Here is a 13595-nt window from a genome sequence, read left to right as displayed (position 1 = left end):
CATTACCATAATCATAACCAAAACCATCATCCTCATCACCACCTGCAAACCAACCATCTCTGATCAAAGTATCTCTAATCACTGGAGCTCCCTTGGCCGCTCATAACCATGAGCACGACTAATATATCAGTTTTCAAACACTCTGCAGAGGTTGTGCACTTTACCCACAAGCCGTGATTCCCTTTTTGCCTCGGGTTGTACGGACCCTTGAACACTCCCAAGGTGAGTAGGCAGGGTCTCACTACGTAGCCTTTACAAAGATTCCCCGGGGCTGTAGCCGCCCGTTAGGTTTCCTAAATGTAACGCACTCCTCCCCAAGGGGCGAACCAAACTTGGCAGAGCGAGCCGCATACACCGAGCCCCATTGACGGCACGACGGCTAAGCGAACTACACCCCAGATCCTCTAATTATTCAGCTAAGGGCACCCCATTCCACCCTCATGGTTGCACTGTTTTTCCCGTGCGGTCATCCAACGAATAGGTCCTTATGGAGAGGCACTCGAGAAACCGCTCGAGCCCCCTTGAAGACCACAAGTATAACATCATAATAAAAGAAGGGAAAACAGTGTATCATTGATAATTCTCATCATGTTCATTGATTAGAGTTGAGCAATAGCATAAGATTAAGCAATAATAATCCAACACAGATAGGTAAACAATGACATGGATAACAAAAGCTAGTCAATCCTTAAGTATAAATGTGTAATGCGGGAGGTGAATTAAAGTATGTATAGGACAGAGATAGGTCAAGGGACACTTGCCTCCACCAACCGACTGCTGCTCAGGGGCTTCTCCTGCGAGTTCTTCGGGCTCTTCAACCGAATCGTTCTCTATGCGAGTGCAAACATACATACATCCACACTTTTAATACAAAAGAACAGTACACCATACAATAGAATGCGGTAAATAAACAGACATTCCACGCGGGCTCGCAATTAAGGTTAAGAGTGAAAGAGAAAAAAGACAGTCGAGAAACGATCACGTCACATGATTATAAATTAAATTACTCGCTCAATGGAAGGGAATTAATTTGGATGCTACGTTTTAACATAAAGTAAAATCAGGTTCCACATTTAATTATTGTAAACAATTGAAGGTGAATGAAAGGGAATGGTCGCACGTTTAGACGTACGACACGACATTTAGATTGAATTAAGAAGTAAACGACTCGCCGCGCGACAGATGCACAACGAGACACTTGCATTAATTATAAAGAGACGTTAAGCATCGTGCGACGAAGCACACGACGACATACGTCAACAGAGCTGAGTTTAAAGTGGAACGTCGCGCGACTGGACACGCGACGTCACACATTAAACAACTTGAAATTAAAAAGGATCGTCGCGCGATGAAACGCGCGACGCAGCATGCTAAATAACGGAGTTTGAAATTAACTACAACCAAAAATAATCACTGTGCGTGTGGGCTTGCGCACGCAGGAACGCGTTAGGGGGTAAACGAGGCTACGCGAGTCGCGCCGGGGCCGGGACGCCGCGCGCAGTGGCCGAGCCGCCGCGCCGGGGCAGAGGACCACGTCGGGGCCACGTCGGGGCCGAACCGCGCCGGGGGGCCACGCCGGGGCCGAGCTGCGACAGGGCCGAGCCGCGCCGGGGGCCGCACCGGGGCCGAATCGCCGTGAGGGAGGGAGCAGGGGCGGGGCGGGCTGCGCTGGAGCCGGGGCGAGCGCCGCCGCGCAGGGGCAGGGGCGAGCCGCCGCGCCGCCGGGCAGGGGAGGGGCGGGGCCGTGCCGCGCGGATAGGGGAGGGGAGGGGCGGGGACGGGTCGCTGCGCCGGGGAGGGCCGGGACAGGGCGCGCTGCCGCGCGGGGAAGGGGAGGGGTAGGGCCGCCGCGCCACGCCGGGGACGGGCCGGGACGAGCGCCGCCACGCAGGGGCGGGGCCGCGCCGCGCGGGCAGGGGAGGGGAGGGGCGGGGACGCGTCGCGCCAGGGAGGGGAGGGTCGGGGACGGGGCGCCGTCGGGCAGGGGCGAGCAGGGGAAGAAGAAGGGAGGGGGAGGGAGAGAGAGAGAAGGGAAGGGGAGGGGAAAAACTCACCTCCGGGGATCCAAATCCCGGTGATCTCGACTCCAAACCCTAGGGCACCACGGGGAGGGAGAGAGAGAGGTGGAAGAAGGAGAAGGAGGTTACTGCGCGGGAAATCCAAATGAGAGAGGGAGAGGAGGAGGGGGCGCATGGGGGTGGGCAGGGGCGCCAGGGCCGGACCAGGCTGGACCGGACCGGGCCGTGCTAGGCTGGGTCGGGCCACATTGCGGATCAAAACCCACGACACGCACGACCATCAAACGGAATTGAATCGCGAACCGAAATCCGAAACGGAACGAGACGAACACGCGACATCAGACAAAGAAACGTGCTTCGGCATGATGCAACACCCATGACACTTAGGTTTTAGTTTATACATGACACAGACACCTGTCACTATACTGGTTTGAAATTGGGAAGAAGGAGCGAAACAGGAAGAGAAAAGAGAATAATGCCCGAATTTGGTGAGAGAAAACAAGAAAAAATTCTACCCCCAAATTCAGGGCGTTACAAGAAAGTATTAAGCCCAAAGCAAAAGGACCGCACCACCACCAATTCAAAAAATTTCAAAATAAAATTTTAATTGGTATTCTTCAATTGGTATTTATTTCAATTGATGTTTTCTCAAATTACTATTTGATATCAATTGGTATCTATGTTTCACTTGATTTGTGAAAGTAAAATTTTAAATTGATATCTATCTCAAAACCCTCTTGAAAGCTAAGAGGAGAATTTCACTCAGGGGTAGTTTATATTTAGTCAAAGGAAAAGCATTTGAAATAGGGGGAGAAATTTCAAATCTTGAAAATGCTTCTTGCAATCTTATACATATACCTTTGACTATTTGCAAAAAGACTTTGAAAATATTTTCGAAAAGATTTGCAAAAACAAAATAAGTGGTGCAAATGTGGTCCAAAATGTTAAATAAAAGAAAACACAATCCATTCATATTTAGTGAGATTTTCAATTGGTTTAACTCCAAGTAACCTATGCACATTCTAAATGCAAACTAGTTACATTTCTACACTTTATATTTGCTTTGGTTTGTGTTGGCATCAATCACCAAAAAGGGGGAGATTGAAAGGGAAATAGGGTTAACCTTTTCCTATAATTAATTTTGGTGGTTGCTAGTCAACACAAACAGATGGACTAACTAGTTTGTCTAGAATTCATGTATTACAAGTGCATAAGGTTCAACACAAACCAATAAAAGATTCAAGTTAGGGACACAATTTTAAAGGAGCAAAATGACTTGAGTGTGCTGAACAATGGCGCACCGGGTTGTCCGGTGTGCCACTAGACAGTGTCCGGTGCACCAGGGCCATACACTCCGAACCAGCCACTCTTGGGAATTTCAGGGTGCCCTCCGCTATAATTCACCGGACTATCCGGTGAGCCAGCGGAGCAACGGCTATCTGCGCCAACGGTCGACTCTGCAAAGTGCTACAGTGGCCTACAGTACCGCGGTAGAACTCAGAGCTGCGAAGTCAGAGGGCACCGGACTGTCCGGTGTGGCACCGGACTGTCCCGTGCCGCAAGAGAACAAAGCTCCAACGGTCGACCGAGCTCCGAACCCTAACAGTTGGGTGACGTGGCGGCGCACCGGACAAGGAACAGTGCCTGTCCGGTGGCGCACCAGACTGTCCGGTGCGCCCATCGCCAGCAGCCTCCCCAACGGCTACCAAAGTGGTTGGGGGCTATAAATACCCCAACCACCACAACCTTTGGCATCCAAGTTTTTCAGAGATCACATTCAATACAAGAGCTAGTGCATTCACTCTAAGACACATTTCCAAAGATCAAACCCTCTCCAAGTCTAGAATTCATCTCAACCATTTAGTGACTTGAGAGAGAGTGTGTTCGTGTTCTTTTGCGCTCTTGTTTCTTGGATTGTCTTTCTTATTTCTCATTCTTGTTCTCAAGTGACTTGTAATCAAAGCAAGAGACACCTAAGTGTGTGGTGGTCCTTGCGGGGTCTTAGTGACCCGATTGATTAAGAAGAAGGCTCACTCGATCTAAGTGACCGTTTGAGAGAGGGAAATGGTTGAAAAAGACCCGGTCTTTGTGACCTCCTCAACGGGGACTAGGTTCTTTGGAATCGAACCTCGGTAAAACAAATCACCGTGTTCACTCGTCTTGATTCTTGGTTGATTTGTTTTTCATCTCTTTCGGACTTGAATTTAATTCTAACGCTAACCCCGACTTGTAGTGCGTGTTTAAAGTTATAAATTTCAGGTTTCGCCTATTCACCCCCCCTCTAGGCGACTTTCACTAACAAGTAGAGAAGCCAGTTGCTAGGCCGCGAGCCCACTGACATTAACATAGCACTCAATCGAAGCAGTAGCAGTGACCCTCAGTTTCATGTGTACATACAGAGGTCGGCTTGTTGAAGCATAGTTTTTTCTCGAACTTTTGACTAAGATCAAATGTAGTATCTATTATTACCATTTTACAGTGATATCTGATATGTGAACAATATGTCCACTTAACTAACTAAAGTTATCCAAACAGTCGAAGCTAATAATTCAGCTATTAGCTACTTTTAGCAAATTAGTTAAAAGTTATCTAGCTAATTCTACATGTAATTTTTAGCCAACTAACTATTAACACTAGTGCATTCAAACACACTCCTAGTCACTCAAATGGCCTTTAAATTGCTCCTTTATGTTTTGGTTTGTGTCGCAAATGATCATCTCAATAAAAAGGTCATTTGTAAGACTTTTTAAAATTGTATTGGTTGGGGCGCGCCAAACTCAACCAATAATTAGCTACTAAAACTAACTAAACTCATCCAAACAGCCGAAGCTAATAATTCAGCTATTAGTTACTTTTAACAAATTAGTTAATAGCTATCTAGTTAATTGTATTGGTTCATTGGTTGGGGTGCACCAAGCTTAGCCAATAGAGCAAAAGCACTCAAGGGCCCTAGCAGCTACTGTAATAGACTCTTTCCACAAAAAATAAATCTAATATTAAAGTGAATACATGACTTATATATTAGATATTAAACTGATAAGAATAGATACTATACTTAATTTTAGCTAAAGACCGAGAAAGATATGATTTGCATAGTTGGTCTCTGTCTCTTTTCACATGATTGGTTTTCTTGCTATCCGCGCTCATGTCCTCCGCCTGTGTTGGCTGCGTCCAAACCGCTGATTGGTTGCATGGACATACAGAAACTGATCTATACGCACAGGTACAATGTAGGACACTTTTTACCAATTGAATGCATGAACGGGGACGGGAGGTTTCTAGATCCCAGCTCGTCCAGGCCGGCGCGAGCTTGGCTTTGGTGAGCGTGCCAACCAATCACGGGTATTATTGATGTAGCTGAACGGACTGCATGAGCGCTGACTGCTGTGTCCCTCTATGCTATGTTAATGGGCCGCGGTCCAGCGGGTGTTGCTGCCTTATCTATTTATTAGTTTTGCCCAACCGTCAAACTCCGGACAAAAACGGAGATGCAGTAGATCGAGCTGTTCGTCCAAGCAATGACAAGATGTCTGATTTTTGCTCGAATTAAGGTACGTTCCTATGGTTCCGCCTATTGTTCCTAATGTTTCTTTATAATAAGTTATAACCTTTAATTAATTTTAGTTCAGTAATAAATATGAATTGAGTCTCATACTAATCTGATTTGATTATTAAATTTTATAGTATCAAAAATAGAGTTTAGTATTATCCCTAAGACTAGTTTAGAAGTAAGAGGAGATAAACCTATGCAAACCTCTGGTATTTATTTAATTGACGTTCTAGCGTGTGAAGCTAGGAATCCAAACGCCCTGAGTTTTTTCTCTTTCAATTGAGACTAAAATACCCTCGTTAATTGATCTTTAGATCCTGACCCGTGTGCTAGACAAATCAAAACACGCCACCGTGCATGAAAACAAAAATACGCATCGCCGTACAAACGCCACCGTGCATAAAATAAAAAAAAAATTGGTTCATGTGAGGACTTGTTCGGTTGGAGATGGATTAAAGAGGACTAGTCGGTTGACTGTGTGTTGCGACGGCTCACAATCATACCCACGTAAACTATCCACTAAAAAGATCTTAAGATCTTTTATTGATTGTCTTCACTCTCCGCATAATATTTTTTTATTTGACTAACTGATGTTGTTGTTTACTCCATTCAATATGTTTTGGTACAACTCAACTAATGAAGAGAGCGATTAGAAGAGAGTTCACAACAACTGACTGATCGAACAAAGATTATAGAATGACATAATTCCACCATACAGAGACCAAATAAGAGAAAGTTTGTGAGCTCAAATTTCTAAAATAAGTCACATGAACCCAAACTTATAAAAAGATAGATCAAAACATGGAGTGGTTGCTAAAGTCAGGTATCAATAAAAATTGGATGCACTCCATACAAATTATGGTACTTCGTAGCAATTACTAACATTTAAAACCAACAAATAATATCGGCGTTTCGAGACCGGGGGGTCCCTAAGCCGACGAGTGAGTGTGCTGCGTGCCCCAGCCCAGATGGGTCGAGCGCGTGGGCGAGCGCGAAGGGGGGAGAGGCGAGGTGGCCAGAGACGGGCGTGAGAGAGGTGGAAGTCCCGCGGCCTTCGTGTTCGTCCCGCGCCCAGGTCGGGTGCGCTTGCAGTAGGGGGGTTAGAAGCGTCCACGCGGGTGAGGGAAGCGAGCGGCCCCAAGAGAGCGCCTGTCCCGTCCTCGGTGTCGCGCGGCCAACCTTTTCTGAGAAGGCCCTGGTCCTTCCTTTTATAGGCGTAAGGAGAGGATCCAGGTGTACAATGGGGGTGTAGCAGAGTGCTACGTGTCTAGCGGAGAGAGAGCTAGCGCCCTAAGTACATGCCAATGTGGCAGCCGGAGAGATCTTGGCACACTGCTGGCGTGATGTCGTGGCTGTCGGAGGAGCAACGGAGCCTGGCGGAGGGACAGCTGTCGGGGCGGTCGAGTCCTTGCTGACGTCCCCCTGCTTCCGTAAGAGAGCTGAGAGCCGCCGTCGTCACAGGGCTTGTGGGGCGCCATCATTGCCCATCTGGCGGAGCTAGCCAGATGGGACACCGGTCTTGTTCTCTGTGACCCGAGTCGGCTCGGGGTAGGATGATGATGGCGCTCCCTGTTGACGTGGCAGACCCGCGTCCGAGGTCGGGCGACGTGGGGGCTCCTCCGAAGCTGAGGTCGAGTCTGTCTTCTGTTGCCGAGGCCGAGCCCGAGCCCCTGGGTCGGGCGAGGCGGAGATCGTTCGGCAGAGGCCAGGGCGGAGTCCGAGCCCTTGGGTTGGGCGAGGCGGAGTTCGTCGTCTTCCGGAGCCGAGCCCGAGTCCGAGCCCTGGGGTCGGGCGGAGCGGAGTTCGTCGTCTTCCGGGTCTGAGTCCGAGTCCGAGCCCTGGGGTCGGGCGGAGCGGAGTTCGCCGTCTTCCGGGTCTTAGCCCGAGTCCGAGCCCTGGGGTCGGGCGGAGCGGAGTTCGCCGTCTTCCGGGTCTTAGCCCGAGTCCGAGCCCTGGGGTCGGGCGGAGCGGAGTTCGCCGTCTTCCGGGTCTTAGCCCGAGTCCGAGCCCTGGGGTCGGGCGGAGCGGAGTTCGCCATCTTCCGGGTCTTAGCCCGAGTCCGAGCCCTGGGGTCGGGCGGAGCGGAGTTTCCTATGGCGCCTCTGGCGAGGTCTGACTGCCTGTCAGACTCACTCTGTCGAGTGGCACTGCAGTCGGAGTGGCGCAGGCGACGCTGTCCTTCGGTCAGACCGGTCAGTGGAGCGGCGGAGTGACGGCGGTCACTTCGGCTCTGCCGGGGGGCGTGCGTCAGGATAGAGGTGTCAGGCCACCTTTGCGTTAAATGCTCCTGCAACTTGGTCAGTCGGTGCGTCGATTTAGTCAGGGTTGCTTCTTAGCGAAGCCAAGGCCTCGGGCGAGCCGGAGATGTGTTCGCCGTTAAAAGGGGGGCCTCGGGCGGGACGGAAGTCCCTCGAGGTCGGCTGCCCGAGTCCGAGGCTAGGCTCGGGTGAAGCGTGATCGAGTCACTCGTATGGACTGATCCCTGACTTAATCGCACCCATCAGGCCTCTGCAGCTTTATGCTGATGGGGGTTACCAGCTGAGAATTAGGCGTCTTGAGGGTACCCCTAATTATGGTCCCCGACAGTAGCCCCCGAGCCTCGAAGGGAGTGTTAGCACTCGCTTGGAGGCTTTCGTCGCACTTTTTTGCAAGGGGGACCAGCCTTTCTCGGTTGCATTTTGTTCCGGTGGGTGCGCGCGAGCGCACCCGCCGGGTGTAGCCCCCGAGGCCTCGGAGGAGTGGTTTCACTCCTTCGAGGTCTTAATGCCTTGCGTAACGCTTCGGCTGGTCTGGTCGTTCCCTCATGCGAACTGGTCGTAGCCCGGGTGCACGGTCGGGGCCCAAGCTCTCGGGCTGGTATGTTGACGCTGTCAACGGTTCGGCCGGAGCCAGGTTTGCGAGAGCAGCCCCCGAGCCTCCGCACAGGGCGAGAGGGCGATCAGGGACAGACTCGACTTTTTACATACGCCCCTACGTCGCCTTTCCGCAAGGAGGAGGGGGGGAGTGCGCCATGTTACCCTCGATGGGCACCGAACATGGTGTCTCCGGTGAGCTGCAAGCGGGTAATCCGAGTGGACGTCCGTGCCTCGTTCGTTGGGGGTCGGCTAGGGGCCCAGAGGCACGCCCAAAAGTACCTGCGGGTGATCTGCCGGACCCGGTCCCCTGGCGACGGGGTCCGAGGGCTCGATGCCTCCCTCCGATGGGATTCCGTTGCAAGATCGCTCCCGCTGGTCTCGGAAATGTCCTAGGGTACCTCGGGAGCGCAGCCCGAGCCTCGGTTATGTATCGAACGTACCCCTGGTCATCCCTCGCTTGGTGTCTGAGGCGACTGTGAACCCTTCGGGGGCCAGCCTTCGAACCCCTGAACAGTAATGGGCGCGGAGCCCGAGTAGCCTGAGGCGGCCATGGAGCCCTTCGGGGGGCCGGCCTTCGAACCCCTGACCAGTAGTGGGTGTCGGGCCCACGCGATCTGAGGCGACTGTTGAACCCTTCGGAGGGCCAGCCTTCGAACCTCTGATCAGTAGGGAGGGCTCGGAGCCCGGTTCCTTCACAGGGAAGGATCCTTTTCGGGGTATTCCCCTTTCCCGGTCCCTGTTGCAAGAGATAGAGAAAGAGGAAAAAAGGAAAAGGATACGAAATCGAACGACGTGGCGTACCTTCTTTGGCGCGGTTATTACGGCGAAGGCGAAGCGTCGTCCGCTTCTCCTGCCAGAATCGCCACCTGTCCCGCCGCGGAGTTAATGTGACGGGGCGAGTGGTTGGCGGGGCGGTTGTCGCGCGTGCGCGAGCTGTTCGAGGGACGGCTATTTCGCTTCGCACTTTTTGAATCCCGCGTCCGGTCCGGGCGGAGCGCTGGAAACAGTTTCGCCCTGGTCTTTATATACTCGGGAGAGAACCTGGTGACGGCTCTTCGCTCCGCTTCCTGCCTCTTTCTTTAGGTTTTCGCAACCCGAGAGGTTTTGACCAGAGGAGAGGAGAACCGCCCTTCCTGCCCCTTGCGCCGCCATCCCTTCCGCCTTGCTGATGGCTGACCGAGTGACCATCATCTCCCCGCGCGATCCGTGGCCATTTTCCACGGTGACGGCGAGCGATCTGGAGGAGCTGGTTGGCAAAGGTTTGCTTCGCCCCCTCACCGACGGGCAGCGACCTGAGTGGATTCCTCCCACGGGCGGAGTCGCTCCATCCCCACCGCCGGGGTACGTCGTGAGCTTCATCTCCTTCCACGAGCGGGGATTCGGCGTGCCGACTGGCCGCTTCATGCGGGCGATCCTGTTCCACTATGGGGTGGAGTTGCACAACCTCTCCCCCAATTCCATCTCGCAGGCCGCTATCTTCGTAGCGGTGTGCGAAGGGTATTTGGGGATCGCTCCCCATTGGGATTTGTGGACCCATCTCTTCCTCGCCGAGCCTTTCGCCTTGCCGACGGGGGAGAGGAGGGTCCGTGCAGCGGTGCGGGCCGGCGGCTGCACTCTCTTGCTGAGGCAGTCGCGGGCGTTGCAGTACATTCCTGCCATCCTTGCGTCCTCGAACAAGGGGTGGCAGCGCCGGTGGTTCTACCTCCGGAACGACGGCGAGTTGCTCCCACCGTTCTCCCGGCGAGTAGTCACCGTCGCCGCCGACACCTGGCGTCACGGGACCCCGCACGAGAGACAGAAGAATCTCGAACCCCTCCTCGAGGCCCTGAAAGAGTTGCGGGAGGGGGGACTCACCGCTGCAGGAGTGATTGCCGCTATCCACCATCGGAGGGTGCTTCCCTTGGCGGAGCGGCGGCTGCCGCTTTGGGAGATGACCCCGGAGGCCGACTGGGAGGGCTCGCGAATGTCCCCTGATCCTCTTCCTTTCGACGCCCTTCAATGGCGGGTGTCGGCTGCGATGGGGAAGTCGGACTCCCACGCCTACTCCCAGCTTCGAATGCGCCCCGACCAGGGGTGCGTGAATCTGGTGAGTGTTCACCCCCTCCTCCTTCATAATCGGGTTGCTCTGGGTTCTTACGGTCGGGTTTCTTTCTCCCCTTTTTTAGGAGGTGGGGTGGCACAAACCCTCCCTGCCACGGGTCCCGGAGGACGCGGTGGACCGAGCAGCGCGGCGGGTCGCCGCGGAGGAGAAGAAGAAGAAGAAGGACGCGGAGAAGGCCCGGGCCCGCGAGCGGAGGCGGGCTCGGGATGCCTTGGAGAAGCGTCGTCGCCAGCAGGAGAGGGACGGACTCCCAAGGGAGCCGTCGCCGGAGACGCCCGACGACGACGATGACGATGATGATGAAGAGGAGGATGACATGGCCGCCCGTCTCGGCCTCAGCCCCGGCTTGGGGTGTGGCCAGGAGCCGTCGAGCCAGCCCCCGAGCGGGCCGACTCCGTCAGCCCCCGAGGTCGGGGCGTCGGGGTCCCGGCCCGAGGCACGGGGGCGATCCGAGAGGTCACCTGACCCCTCAGCCGGAGGAGCTGAGGTGGCTCCGGAGGGCCAGGTCAGGGCGCCTGTTCCCCAGGGGCCGCTGCTCGTGTCGGCGGCACATGGGGGTGACCCTCAAGTCATCGCGGCCGTGCCCGGGCAATCTGCTTCCCGGGCGCCCAAAACAAGGGTGGCGCCGAAGGTGCTGGCGAAGCGGACCTCGGCGGCTGTTTCGGGAGCCGGGATCCAAGAAGGCTCCCCCCAGGCGCGGTGGATCATGGCCCGAAGTGGGTGAGTATCTCGGACTGTCTTCGTCTTGGCTTCCCATTCATATGTTTTGGCTGTGATTTTTCCCTTCCTCCTTTTTTTTATCCAGCAAGCGAAGCCATGGCCAGACCGACCTGGCACCCCGGAAGGCCCTTAAGACGGCGCCGGACTGCGCGGCCAGCGCTGCCCCAGGTCTCGTTGTTCAGCCGACCCTTTCGCAGGGCGTTCCACCGCAGGGGGTTCGGGCGTCGCCTGCCTCCGGGGAGCGGGCTCCCGAGGCTGGCTCTTCTGCCGAGGCGGCCATCGTGATTGGGGAGGCGGCTGGCGCCGACGTGGCCCCGAGCCCGCCTGTCGTGTTGGCCACGCCGACGCCCGCCGCTACCGAAGTCGCCGCCGTCCCGGTCGGAGAGCGACCGGTTGTTGCCAGCGCCGGGATGGCTGACGTGTCGGCGCCCAGTGTCTCGGAAGAGGCAGGCGCGGACGCGGGATCCGTCCAGCCGGGGGGCAGCCTCATCGCTGTGCGGCGGAGCCCCGAGGCCCGGCGTCAGCTGCTCCGATTCCGGACCCGCGAGGCCTCGGATCCTGTCTTCGTTCTCGACGATGAACAGGAGGACCAGTCCTGGGATGAGCTCCGCGAGCGCGCTGAAGCGACGGTGGGGTCGCTCCGGTCGTCGTTGGAGGTTCTCTGCAGGGATGTCCCCAAAATCCTCCAGGTGACGGTTTCAGACATACCTTTTTCTTTCTGTGAGCGAGGCGTTCGTCGTGACGCCCTGTCTCCTTCCCCCAGGACCTGACGGATCGGAGCGCCGCCAAGTCGTTATTCATCCGTTGCGAGGTCGGTGTCTGGGGCTCGCTGCGATCCCTGAGGACCTCGCTAGCCGGGGCTACCGCGCGCCTTTCTCAGCAGGATGCCAAGGTAGCGGACCTCCAGTTGCTCTGTGCTGACCTGAGAGCCGAGGCGGCAGCAGCGCGCACGGAGGCGCAACGGTAGCGGTCGGAGTTCGCCCAGGTCGTCGAGGAGCGGGACCAATCTCGGGGCCGAGCTGCCGAGGCCGAAACCCGGGCTGAGACCCTCGCAGCCGACCTAGCGGTAGCCCAGGTCGCGGCCTCGGAGCAACGTGCCCGAGCTGAAGGTATGCCATGACCGTCCCTGATTCTTGTTCTTGTCGGTTTCCTCTGCTTGTGCTTGAGGTCTTTCTCTTGGTCGTTCGCAGAGCTTGAGTCCGCCCTTGACGAGTCCGCCAAGGCGCTTGCCGAGGCGCTTGCCGGAGCCGCCGAGCAGAGGGAAGCTGACCTTGCGGCCATGTCCGAGGCCGTCTCGGACGTTTATCGTAACCTCGGCTCCGACGACGTCCCTTCAAGAAGCTCCCCTCAAAGCCGCCTTCAAGCCTTGGGTGATCACGCGCGCGGCAGAGTCCGCGAGGCGCTACACCACGACGTCAGGCGGGCCTTCGCCGTGCTCGCTTCCCACTACGTTGTGGACCTGGAGCGGGTTAGTGAGGGGTACTGTCTTCCTGACGAAGACGAAGCTGCCCTGGCAGAAGTCCAGCGGCTCGACACGGTCGCCGCGGGTCCGAGCGCGGCGCTGGCGACCACCTTTGAGGCGGAGATTCTTCCCCCTGCGCCGTCACCGGAGGCCGAGATGGACCTTACCGACGGCGGGGACGGTGCTGAGGGCGCGGCTCCTTCCCAAGGCGGCGCCTAATTCTTGTTGGAACAATTTCTTGTTGGATGTGCGTCTCACCGCGGCCGCTGAGGCCTAAACACTTTGTCTTTCTTGCATGAGGTCGTACTCTCCTTTCTTCCCATTTGCGTGTCCGTCCTAGCTTGTCAATAATAGGGTGGCTTCCCGAGTTGGGTCATTCTTCGTGGCAGGTGATGAGTGAGGTGTCCCTAACCCGGAGGCGCAGGAGTTCCTCGGCTCAGTCGGCCTTGCCATTCACATGTACCCACGTTCGCTCCCCGAGGCCCTGCTTCTGACATAGCCGGGAGAACGCAAGAGGCCCCTTTTTGATTGAAAATTTTTGACGCGGAGAAGTACGCCCAATCTCGACGCAGAGGGGTTCCCCCTTTTTAGCCCCCGAGGGAGGGTCGGGCTCTGCCGAGGCGAGGCCGACCCTTCCTTGATGACCGAGGCGCAGAGGCTGCCTGACGGGTCGGAATCAGGCCCGAATATCCAGCGAGTGCTCGGCGGCGTCCCTCGGTATGCCGGGCATGTCCGAGGGACTCCACGCAAAGACATCGGCGTTTGCGCGGAGAAAGTCGGCGAGCACTGCTTTCTATCTGGGGTCGAGCCCGGAACCGATCCGGACCTGCCTGGAGGTGTCGCCACTGGGGTCGAGTGGGACGGCCTTAACCGTCTCCGCTGGCTCGAA

At 55.7% G+C, this 13595-nt stretch overlaps 1 pseudogene; it reads right to left on the bottom strand.

Annotated features, from left to right (window-relative positions):
- Positions 1-4920: 4920 nt before the first annotated feature.
- Positions 4921-5103, bottom strand: LOC111590965 (uncharacterized; annotated as a pseudogene).
- Positions 5104-13595: the final 8492 nt, after the last annotated feature.

The sequence above is a fragment of the Zea mays genome, chromosome 2 (assembly GCF_902167145.1).
Source record: "Zea mays cultivar B73 chromosome 2, Zm-B73-REFERENCE-NAM-5.0, whole genome shotgun sequence".
Taxonomy (NCBI): domain Eukaryota; kingdom Viridiplantae; phylum Streptophyta; class Magnoliopsida; order Poales; family Poaceae; genus Zea; species Zea mays.
The sequence above is the reverse complement of the archived record's forward strand: the minus strand, read 5'-3'. Positions and strand labels throughout refer to the sequence as shown.